A 12,857-nucleotide genomic window follows, 5' to 3' on the forward strand; every position below is an offset into this window, starting at 1 on the left:
TCTTCCCCACCTCCTTTAATGTTAAAAATTGCTTTCATTCTACACAGCCCGATCCCAACCTACACAGTCCATGAAAGCATCTTGACACTTCGACCACTCCCACCCCCAAGCTCACTAACGCCCTTTGGCCCTTATGTTCAGGACCACATAATCTGATACTTAACGGTCCTCCAGTTTTTTCATGAGTATTGCTTTTGCTTTCCTGTGCTAGTTTTCCTTGAGCACTTGGACAATGTTTTCTTCATAGAGGTGCAGAAGAATTACTTGTTGGTTGATCAAAAGTACCTGTTGGGCTGTTGCCATAAAAGACATCGAAAGAGGAAGGGGGAACAATCAATTTTCTGTTGACACTAAGCAGTGGAGACCAGCCAGCATTGCCACGGCTTCTCCTAGGCATTAGTATTCTGAAATAATGATCAGAATGCTAGTCTCCTTCCACCCCCACTCACTTATTTTGTTGGAAAAATGCAAAACCTGCATTTTCCATGAACCAGATCTCACTCTATGCACAGAGTGAATGCAGTGTCTGTGTTTAGCATCCCAATGTGATAATTATGCATTATGCTTCCTCCATGGCTGAATCTTACATCTCTATACTAAAACACAAAGGAATGACTAAATACTCTAGTGTGTTGTCTTGCCCTTCCTAACCATCGTGGTTTTTTTCTCATCATCTAGATTGCCCCCATGCTGAAATGTGCCTGTAAAAATAACTGAGAAAATTCAGATGTATATATGACTTAAAAGGTGAGAGAGGAGAAGAGGTGAATTTCAGGGACCTCTGTCCCACCAAACACATGAGCATATTAGGAAGAGGTAGTGCTGTGTGTGTGTGTGTGTGTGTGTGTGTGTGTGTGTGTATGCCTGTGGAGAAAGCAGATTTTTTTTTTAATGAGGAACAAAAGCTGGGTTATGTAAGCAGCACTGTTCCAAACAGCTTGTATAGCAAGAATGGAAACAAGGTATGAATATTCATAAGTAAAATGGAAGAAGTGTTCATTTGCAAGGAGGAAGTAGAGATGAAATTCTGAATATTGTTTGACCACAATTTTATCCAGGAAGCTTTAGATGCATATAGCACATAATATAACATACAAACACAAAACCAGCTAATCCCATTACCTCAATATTTCCCTTCTTTGACACCTTAATAACCAGTTTATTAATATTTCTACATGTTATTCAGTCAGGTGTCTTAAATTTGATTCTTCTCAGGACACATCTAAACAAGAATCATATATAAAAATTAGCTTCAAATGGATCAAAGGATTAAATGTAAGAGCCAAGTCTACAAAACTCATACAAGAAAACAGGAATAAATACTTGTGACCTTGAATTAGGCAATGGATTCTTACATATGACATTAAAAACATAATCAAGTTAAGAAAAAAATAGATAAATGAAAAGATTCTGTGCTTCCAGAAGACACTATCAAAATAATGAAAAGGTGACCCATAGAATGGGAGAAAATGTTTGCAAATCATATATATGATAACATCTTTGCATCTAGTGTATATAAAGACCCTTGTAACTCAGTAATAAAAAGTCAACAGCCCAAATAAAGATGGGCAAAGTACCTAAATAGACATTTCTCCAAAGAAGATACACAAGTGACTAATAAGTACGTGAAAAGGTACTTAGTATCATTCATCATCAGGGAATAGTAAATCAAAACCACGAGATACTACATCACATTATTAGAATGGTAATCATCAAAAAGTCAGATAACAAGTGTTGGTGAGGAGTTGGAGAAATTGCAACCCTCATAGACTTCTGGTAACAATTCCTCAAATGGTTGAACATAGAATAGCATTTGACCCAGCAATTTCACTCCTACGTGTATACCAAAGAGAAATGAAAGTATGTGTCTATGCAAAAACTTGTATGCAAATATTAATAGCAGCATTATTTATAATAGCCAAAAAATGTAGAAACAATCCAGAAATCCATCAACTAATGAATGGATAAACAAAATGCAGTTATCCATATAATGGAATATTATTCAGCCATGAAAAGGAAACCAAGTAATGACTACATGCTATCTCGTGGATGAGCCTTGAAAATGTGCTAAGTAGAAGAAGCCAGTCACAAAAGACCACATATCATGGGATTCCATTTATATGAAATGTCCAGAATAGGCAAACCTCTAAAGATGAAGAGTAGATTAGTGGCTACTGAAGGTGGTGGAGGGTGTAAAAGGTAAGAGTTACAAGGACATATGGCTTCCTTTTATTTTTATTTTGTATTCTTATTTTTTAGAGATTTATTCATTTATTTAAGAGGGAGAGTGAGAGTGGTGGGAGGAGGGGCAGAAGGAGAGGGAGAGAGAGAATCTTAAGCACAGTCCTCCTGAGTGAGGAGCCCAACATGAGCCTCAGTCTCACAACCCTGAGATCCCTGTGATCTGAGCTGAAATCAAGAGTCAAACACCTACCCAGCTGAGCCACCTAGGCACCCTGGGGTTTCCTTTTAAAGTTACAGAAATTGTTCTAAAATTGACTGTGATAATGCTTGCACAATGATTATACTAAAAACTATTGAATTGCACACGTCAGATCATATGGTATGTGAATTATTATTTCAGTAAAACTGTTGCAAAAGAAAAAAAAGAAACAAAGAGAGAAGTAAAAGGAATAAAGAAGCATTCACCATGATCTTGGGCTGTTAAAAAGCCCGGACATTTTATCAAGTGAATCTCTTTCCATGAAATTACCAACAAATTGAATGATATAAACAACATAAAAAGAAAACGATCAAATGAATCCGATTTCAACCTCAAATGCATTCTCAAGACTTATGTACCATGATGTGCCTTTTTAATGATGGGATCTTATATAAGTGAGATTTCCCCCCCCTCAAGTAGAACCTGGGTCCCTCATACCTTTGCCCTGAAAACTGGAAAGCTCAGAGGAAAGTTGATGTCAAATGGCAGACTATAAGGTAGCATTTGTCACAGTGTTCAATTTCCAGAGTTTAAACTTAATAGTATTTTTCTTTTCTACATGATGCCAAAAGAAGATTGAATAATCATCTAGAATTTGATTAGGGAATCAGTGGATCTTAAGAATGAGATGAAAGTTTTAACTTTGGTATCAGGTATAGTAAGGGCAAAAATTAAGTACACTTCTGCCTGTTCACAGTAGTTAATGAGCCCAGAACTGATGTGTAGCCCTGTGTTTTCAGACTCTGCTCTGTGCAGCCTTCTGTGGGAGGAAGCTAGTCAGGAGGGTCTGCTCCAGGTTCTCCAACCAGAGGAGATCCTCTTTTACCTGTTCTGAACACCGAGTTTCTGCTTAAGGAAGAGATACTGTGGGGACGCAAACAAGTGTTGAAACATTCCATTTTATTTTATTTTAAGATTTTATTTATTTATTTGACAGACAGAGATCCCAAGTAGGCAGAGAGGCAGGCAGAGACAGAGAGGAGGAAGCAGGCCCCCGCTGAGCAGAGAGCTCGATGCGGGGCTCGATCCCAGGACCCTGAGATCATGACCTGGGCTGAAGGCAGAAGCTTTAACCCACTGAGCCACCCAGGTGCCCCGAAACATTCCATTTTAATCCACAGGAGCATCCAGAGCTTTCCCAGCTTCACAAGGTTTTTGGCAAAACCTGAGTCGGATTAAGGTTCCAACTTCACTCACAGAGGATATCCTGCCAGTTCACAGAAGCCCTGCTTCCTATAAAGGACCTCCCAGCCCAGATATTTCTGAGGGTCTCCTGGAAGTATTTTGCACATGCTCAAGAACAAGTCACTGTGTCTTCATTCAACAAGCATCAGTTTTGTGCCCAGAATAGAGGATTTCTCTGCCCCGCCCTCACCCTTGACCTTTGTTCTTTTGGTCAGGTAAGACTACTACTTTCAGTGATGAGGGAGAAACCATCTTTCCAATCATTTTCGACCAGAAGCTGTAACACCTGGAGGAAACATGATCCTCCCTAATCCCTTCAACACACACACGTCACAAGATGTTCTGGCTGTTTAAAAAAAAAAGTCTAAGGGGCACCTGGCTGACTCAGGGGAAGAACACATGACTCTTGCTCTAGGGGTTGTGAGTTTGAGCCCCCCATTGGGTAGAGGGGTTACTTAAAAAAATAAAGTATATAATTTAATGGTTTTTTTTTTTTTAAATCTATACTGCCTTGGGTCAGAGATAAAGCTAGATTTTTCATCATGTAGCTTTAGACTATGGAATTTCAAAGACTAATGGAATTTTATTGCTTGTAGAATAAAAGAGCTTTTGAAACTAGCTTAAAATGAGCCATTGCTGGGTTCATGTGGCATCTAACTAGCAGTTTCTGACTTGGCCTCATCCAGTTTCCCACTGAAACACCCATGGAAACTCAGAGAACAATGAACCCTCAGACAGACAGCTCACCTATTACTAGAACACGTGTGGCACCTGCACTAACTCATTAGTGGAGTTAATATTTGAAGAGTTGAAGCCACATTTGGTGGAACCAACAAAATAGTTTGTGATTGACAAAGCCTTATCCCTCCCACCATGACTCAGGGACCTGAGTCTCTCCTACTCAGAACCAACATTCTCAGATCAAACTAGTGAGAGGAGATTAGGTAGTTTGATTTTTGTCTCTATATTTATATTTTTGGCAATATTGCTTCTATATGCGTTTGGCCAACACTATGGTGAAATTATCTTAAAATTAAATTGTGACACAAGGAATTCAGTTTTGTTCACTGATGCATGTCTAGTACCTAGAACAGTGCCCTCCCTGGAAAGAAAGATAGACACTCAATTAAAATCTGTTCAAATGTTTGTATGTAATTCATTTTGAAAAGTTAATATGACCACAATTAGCTTCCAGTCACACCCGTACTTTATTTTTTAAAGAGCACTTAGGTACAAAATTCTTTAATAATGGCTAAAGAATTTTATAAAGAATTGTATCATGAAATTCACCAAGAGCTTAGAAAAATACTGGAGCTGGGGGCGCCTGGGTGGCTCAGTGGGTTAAAGCCTCTGCCTTCGGCTCAGGTCATGGTCCCAGGGTCCTGGGATCGAGCCCCGCATCATGCTCTCTGCTCAGCGGGGAGCCTGCTTCCTCCTCTCTCTCTGCCTGCCTCACTGCCTAGTTGTGATTTCTCTCTGTCAAATAAATAAAATATTAAAAAAAATACGGGAGCTGGCTGGCAGAAGGAATAAACATTTAACAGCAAGGGAACTAAAATAGCCTTTGTTTATCAGTGACCTTCAAGGAATCAGCCCTGTGTCCTCTCCCCGCCGAACCAAAGCAAGTGTTAACAAGCCTCCTCATTTGCTGGAGCAGAGCTGGGTTCCCTGTCAACACAGCTGACTCTGGAAGGAAAAAGAAGTAATTCTTTCTTAAAGCCACGCATTAATTTAAGCACTTGGGAAAATTCAATTTGTGAAAAATAAAGAATTAAATGGGAGCAAAAGAAATACTGTGTTTTGTGTCAGAATAGAAAGGTTAGAGAAGGAAACTCCGTGAACAGAATGAAGTGTGTGGAAACAGTTGAGCTGAAACCGATGGAGAGACCAAGCCCACACGGTAGTGTGGTTGGCATGTATCTCTCCGCCTATGAATGGGGACGTTACCCTCTGCACACTACTACCACTGGCTTCCCTCTGTTTAGACAAGGTGCAGAATGTGCACTAACCTCCTGGCAGCCTGCTTGCTTTAGGAAGGACTTCCATAGCATGAGTGCCAATTGGAGGTGTAAGTGTCAATGAAGTGAAAGGTAGATCCAAGGCCTTCTTCATCCTTCTCTTTCCAACCCTGCACCAAGCTCCTGTGATTTCTGTATCTCAATTACTTTCTTCCTTTACCTCTTCAGCTAGTGAAATTTCTAGTGAAATGCTAGATTAAAATGTTTTCGATTCTGCCATTTAAAGGTGCTTCAAGGGGCACCTGGGTGGCTCAGTGGGTTAAAGCCTCTGCCTTCGGCTCAGGTTATGATCCCAGCGTCCTGGGATCGAGTCCTGCATCGGGCTCTCTGCTCAGCAGAGAGCCTGCTTCCCTTCCTCTCTCTCTGCCCGCTTCTCTGCCTACTTGTGATCTCTTTCTGTCAAATAAATAAAATCTTTTAAAAAAATAAAGGTGCTTCAAAATATAGGTTTTATTATTACTATTATTTAAGTATGGGAAGGCCACGGGATCAGAAGGCAACTCCCCCTGGAAAGATAGTTTGTTACACCTGTAGATCCCAAGAGGAGGGTTATGCCTCGCCACGCCACGGAGGACTACATGGGGAAGCACCAGGGTTGGTGAGGAGGCAGAGGGAGAGGGGAAAATGTGAGCTGAGCCTTTATTGTGATTTCCATAGGAAGGCATGGGCCTGGCATGATAAGCAGGTTTAGGATTGGCTGGTTTGGATAAGTTGAGTGGGCTCTGGGGTATAGGTTCTGTCCTGGGGTGATTAGGGCACATGGATAGAGGCCCAAAGGGTGAAAGCCAGAGGAAAAGGGAGGGTGGCAGTAGAGATAAGGGCTCTAGATTGGTTGGTTTGCATTTGAAAGACATGCTCAGGGGCGTGTCGTTTGCTCTCTCTAGGAGTTGGCTAACCCTGGGATCCTGATAGTCTCTCCAGGGTCAGCACCAGGATGTCAAAGCACCAGAATACTGAAAATAAAAGACAGGGTCGCTACAAAAAGCACTTGCATAGAGTCCATTTACCTGAGCAGTAAACCAAGCATTTCTCACTTGGTGGCTTGCATTACAGTGTGGAACTCCAGGACTGGAATGTCGGGCCACCTATAAATTCAAACCCATAGAAAACAGTTTCAAACTGGATATGAATGAACTGCTTCCATTGCCAGGGAACCATCCTCATCCTTGATTTGCCCTATCTGAGGACTAAGAAAAGTACTGCAGGAGGACAAGCTACACTTTATTATTGACCATTAACTTGTCACACCCTGAAGGAAAAGGATGGTTTAGGACTGCTGATAAGAGCGAGAAGATTTTCTCTCTAGCATAAGCTGGAAATCCAACCTAGTGCATCAATAGCAGAAGCTCTTATCAGTCAATAGAAGTTCAGAGCCTTGGAGAAATGGGCCTGCAGGAAATTGCTTTCATGGAGGAGAAAAAAAAAAATGACATCAGGTTATTGGTCCCAAATGGCTCATCCTAAGCTCCAAAAATAAAATACAGATGAAGATGTCAGGAGAAGGGAGACATTCAACCACATTTAAAACCAAGACTTTTCTACCAGCCTATTACTGGAATTTGGAAAGAATGTTCTCTAGCACTAAAGCTGATGGAATTGGATAGAAAAATACAATCAGTGGCTCATTCAGTGAATGCCAGTTTGCTTAAGGTGGGAAAGTGCTTACCTTCACCTTGGACAGTTTATGCCCTGGCTATTAAAATCCAAAAGGGGGCTGTATGGATTTGTCTTCCTCCAGGATGAATAGGCAAGCAAAACAAAAAAACGAAACAAAATAAGCCCATGGGGGGAAAAAAAAGTATTACCAAGGGATAAAGAATGCCAAAACAAGATGTTGAGAACTCCAAAGGAAAAATAAGCTCCTGAAATGACTTTATTTCAGAAACTGAAAGAAATTGTTAAAAACTGTCAACCTCAGCAGGATTAAAGATGACATATCTTTCACGAAAAAGAAGTAGAAAAAAAAATAGAAGAGGCTGAGATGCAAAGGGAAATGGATAAGATAAGGAAGATATTCAAGAAAATTAAAAATATAGTAAAAGCAGAACCCAGAACCATAATTACTGGGAAAAAACTGCAAATTCAGAAAATCAAATCAGTGACAGAGACAGCAAGATTAAGAAACTCTTCAGGAGAACAGAGAAAGAGAATTAAGAATTTTTTTTAAATGACAAGAAAGGAGATGATAAGTATCTAAGACAGAAAATAGAGTCAACAGAATAATTATTTGGTATAACTGAAAAAAAAAAAGGACAGGACAAGAGCAAGAATCAGACATAAATGTTGAATACTTTTAAAAACCAGAAAATACTGGGGAATTCAACTCAACTGGGTTTACCACATTTCTAGAAACTTAGATACATACTAAAAAAATATTTGCTTTACAAAAAATGACAAGAAAATAAAAAATAAGCCTATAAATTGGAAAATGGGTTACATGCCAAAGATAAAAATCAGGTTGTCCTTAGCCTTTTCTTCTGTGACACTAAATGCTAAAGACAAAATATTGGCAGAGTCTTGAGGCAGAAAATTGAAATATAAGAATTTTATCATTTGCAAGTTTGTTTTTTCATAGTGTGAGGTCAGTATAAAGACATTTCCAGAGTTGTAAGCATTCCGAAAAAATATTATTAGCCCTTTGCCCTTTTTATTTCTGAAGAGAAACTAAAACGAGGAACTCAAGATCGTGAATTTAAAGTCAGCCAATAATGATAGGCACCACTTATGTCAAATAACAGTTGAAAATTTAGTTATAGTACTAAATACAATTCTCAAATAATTTTTGAAAAAGAAGATTTCTGTGACAAAAGAATAATTTAAATCTCAAAATATTAATCAAACTTCACATTGTTACAAAATCTAGGAATTAGGGTGATTTTGCTAGAAAAAGAGGTTTTTAAATTCCTCATTTCATATAAGGAAGACTCAGAGGATTGCTTTTCATTCTTGATTTTGATGTAAGAAGATTACAGTTTTTTCATTTTACAGTTCATTTAAAAAACCTTAAAGATAACCAACAGCAACACAAAATGCACACTATATAACATTCAGGTCAATGAAGAAACGTGCAGACATGTCATGATGCAATCCTAGATTTAGTTTCAAAAATGTCTATGAAAGGGCGCCTGGGTGGCTCAGTGGGTTAGGCCGCTGCCTTCGGCTCAGGTCATGATCTTGGGGTCCTGGGATCGAGTCCCGCGTGGGGCTCTCTGCTCAGCAGGGAGCCTGCTTCCCCCCTCTCTCTCTCTGCCTGCCTCTCTGCCCAGTTGTGATTTCTCTCTGTCAAATAACTAAAATCTTAAAAAAAAAATGTCTATGAAAATCCATGTAACATGGTAGGATATTTTTTTTTCAATTTTCACAGTTTTATAAAATAGACATATATTGATTTTAAACATTGAAATTGTTGTTTTTTAAAGAGATGTGTCGCATGCATAAGTGAAAAGAGATGCGTTGGCATTTTCCAACCAGTTTCCACTTGCAGTATTTGTTTGCTTTGTGCAAGTCACCATCAGAACCGTCCTTATGTGCAGAATCAATTAAACATTCCATGAGAAAATGGGTTTAGTGCACACTTCCACTGGTATTTTTGGAAAAAAATTACCTGCATCACTTTAAACAATTTGCACATCAGGCATCGTTTGCACAACATTTGCACTGAATTTGTACAGAGAGTTCTTCTTTTCTTTAAATCCTAGAATGGCAACTCCCCATGTACTTTCATTAGATAGTGATCTCTTTCAAGCCCAAGATTCTTTCTTTTCTCATTCTCACTACCCAGCCTCGGGCCTGGTTATATGTTTGTCACATTTAAGTGAAATGAAATTGTTCTGCAGGATGATTGTTGCCGTGACCATGTTCATTCTCCTTAAGGATCAAAAGCCACAAAATGCACAGCCTCAGATTTCTTCAGTTGCATCTTGAGCCATTCCAAATGATTCCTTCCCCCATTTTTTTTTAAGTTTACTCACACCTGCAAAACCCAGGTGGTGTTTGTTTCTATATATGCTTTTAATTACCAGTAGCTTAAATGAGCCATCGTTGTGAAATTGCATTTTCTGCTTAAATTTAAAACTCTTTTTCCATCATCTGATGTTATTTAGTTCCTGACTTTTCTTCCCCCCCCAAGCTCTATGGAACTGCATTAATTTTATTTTCTTCAGAAAACTTGTTTGAGCTAACAGTTTAAACGTGGCATGCTTTTTCATACCCCCAGGCCTTTGCTCATGCTGTTTACTTGGCCCAAGTATCCTTTTCCCCCAGCATATTTATACTCATCTGAATTCAGATATCACCCCCTTGAGGAAGCTTCTCCTCCATCTATGGGTTTTCACTGCACATTGTACGGTCATTAGAATGTTTATCAAATGATGCAGGACCTGTATCTCCTTCATAAACCCAATGTATGGAGAGTTGTGTGTGAGGCCCTCTCACAAGCTCCCAGGGTATAACATTGAACAAGTAATGAGCTATGACATGGTACTGTCTTCATGGAGCTCCGAAGCTTATCTAATAAGATAGTGATTGGTTTTGACCGAGCCATGATCAAAATAGACGGAATGATATTTATACAATATGTGTGTGGAGGGGTCTACTTTACATAGGAAGTCAAGGCAGACCTATTGGAGGGCAAACTAAGGCCACAGTCCGAAGTACAAGAAGGAGCTAGACATGTAGAAACCAGGCAACTGCCTTCCAGGCAGAGAAAAGAGCAAATGCAAAGGTCCTGAGGAAGACACAATTTCTCTTTATTCAAGAAAAAGAAAAAGTTTAGTATGTCTCAAGCAGAGGGTGAAAATCACCCATAAGGGAGAAGAGTGGCACAAGCTGTCACTTAGGCAGAGCGACCCAGGTCGTGGGGGCCCTGCAGTCAGTGGGAAATTTAGATTTAATTCCATTAGTCATGAGTTAACATTCAAGAGTTTTAAACAGAGAAGTGACATTACCTCATCTTTACTTTTAAAAGAAGTGAAAATTCTTTACTGGGGAAGTAAATTGGCAGGAGACATATTTTGGGGGGCTAGTAGTGCCATTTACTGAAGTTGGGAAGAAGGTGGGGCAGGGGTGTTGGAGCGATTGGGTTATAGACACGGTATATTTGAAAGTGGAAGAACCAAGTAGGTGGGTGGATTTATGAGCTTGCGGTTCATGAGAAATGTCTGGCTCAGAGATATGGTTTGGAAGATAATCTCATATACATGGTGTTTAAGGCTACAGAATAGGGATGGATTACGATGGAAGGACCCGGAATAGGACTCAGGCCAAGTCCTGAGGCAACCAAACATTCGGAGGTCAGACGGAAGAGGGAAAGCTACCACAGGAGTTCAAGAAGGAGGGGTCAGTAATGTTGGGGAGTGTGATTTGAAGGAAAACGAAAGGAAATTACTTGAGAAGGAGCAAACAGCCTAGTGTGTGGAATGCTGCTGGGAGTGGAGTAAATAAGGACAGATTTCCTTCTGAGCTGATACACCCCAGCTGGTTGGCGGCCTTGTCCAAAGCAGTTTCGATGGGGTGTCAGGAACAGAAGTTAGGTTGGAATGGATTGTAGAGGGAGTGGAGGTGAGGAAGGAAAGATGATGGGGGAGTAGCTTTGAGAGAAATTTTGCTGTGAAGGAGAGCAGAGAAATTACTTCTGCCTATCTCCACAACACATACAAGACATAGGTTTTTTTTAAAGATTTTTTTTTAAATTTTATTTATTTGACAGAGAGAGATCACAAGTAGACAGAGAGGCAGGCAGAGAGAGAGAGAGAGGGAAGCAGGCTCCCTGCTGAGCAGAGAACCCGATGCGGGACTCAATCCCAGGACCCTGAGATCATGACCTGAGCCGAAGGCAGCGGCTTAACCCACTGAGCCACCCAGGCGCCCCAAGACATAGGTTTTTGAATGCACTACAATACTTCTTTTCCAAGACTACTCAAAATATAAGAAGAATCAACTGACCAAATAGTAATATTTATAAGAAATAGTGTGAGTTGAGAGAAGTCTTCTGTTAATCGTAGTACTTGCTTTGTGTGTCTTTCTGTTCTATCTTGCACAGCTAAATAAATAATAGCCGACATCTTAGGAACAATTGAAATTTGCCAAATAAAATATATGATTTTATTCAGCACTCATAACAACCCTATGAGGTAGGGGTTCTGACTATTCCATCTCATAGATGAGGAGTCCAAGTCTTGGAGAGTTAAGATTGCATCAGACCAGAGACCTAGTAAGTAATTCAGGCTGGATTGGAACCCAAGTTTTGACTTCGGGGGAGCGTGCATTCCTAAACTTTGCAAAACAAGGGTTGTAGATAAGAGAGAAGGTATTAATGACATAGGATAGAAACTAGAATCTAAGCCATCCTCATTTACAGAAAAATGGTCTTTCTCAGTTCACTCGTAATTTTGGTAACAAGAGAAATCCCTTTGTTAAATAATCCTCAGCAGTAATTTAGGTAATTCTGCTGGTAGCTGAGAATAAATGAATGGAGGCTTTTGATGTGATCCCTCTACCTCCTCACACATCTTTTTAATGCAAGCAGGAAAGAGATTTAGGAAATGCCATCAACGTCCCACTTAATCTGGAATATTTAAGACTTAATATTCTAAGGGTCTCTAACTATATGCCCCAAACATTCATATAGGAAGTGTCTGAGTAGAAGTAGTATGTCCTTTATTTATGGGATTTATGAAAATGTGCTTATAGCAATAGCTTCTAGGTATATATTTTTCTTAAAAGTAGGTTCCCCAAACATTTGACTCCCAGTACCAACATCCCATCAGTGTTTAAGGCAACATCCAGGTAGAAAAGTTGAATCTCACACGTTGCCTAAAGAGATCACCAGCTGTGTACATGTAAAGTAAAGACAGGTGGAGAGTGAGCCTGTGCGGGCTGAATGCCCCCTTAACACAGAACCCACTTGGCTCTCCAACGCAAGAGCTGCTCTGTGCATTCAGAGAGCAGAGAGACACAACTCACCTCGAAGAAATGTTTAAGGCACAAAGTCATTCAGTTATCCATGCACTTAGTCATCTCACAATTGGTTTTGAGTTTTTCGGCGCAGGTAGCATTGCAAAAGAGGCAGTTCAGACTTTTGAGAAACTTTTGATCATCAGGAAGAAGATGAGTTCCGTGGCTTACTTGCCAAGTGCCACAGGAGTCCTAGACACCAAAGCAAGGTGGTTGTGAGAACAGAAAAAGAGTGGTGAATAGTGCGAAAGACTGCA

This window comes from Meles meles, chromosome 10 (genome assembly GCF_922984935.1).
Source record: "Meles meles chromosome 10, mMelMel3.1 paternal haplotype, whole genome shotgun sequence".
NCBI lineage: Eukaryota > Metazoa > Chordata > Mammalia > Carnivora > Mustelidae > Meles > Meles meles.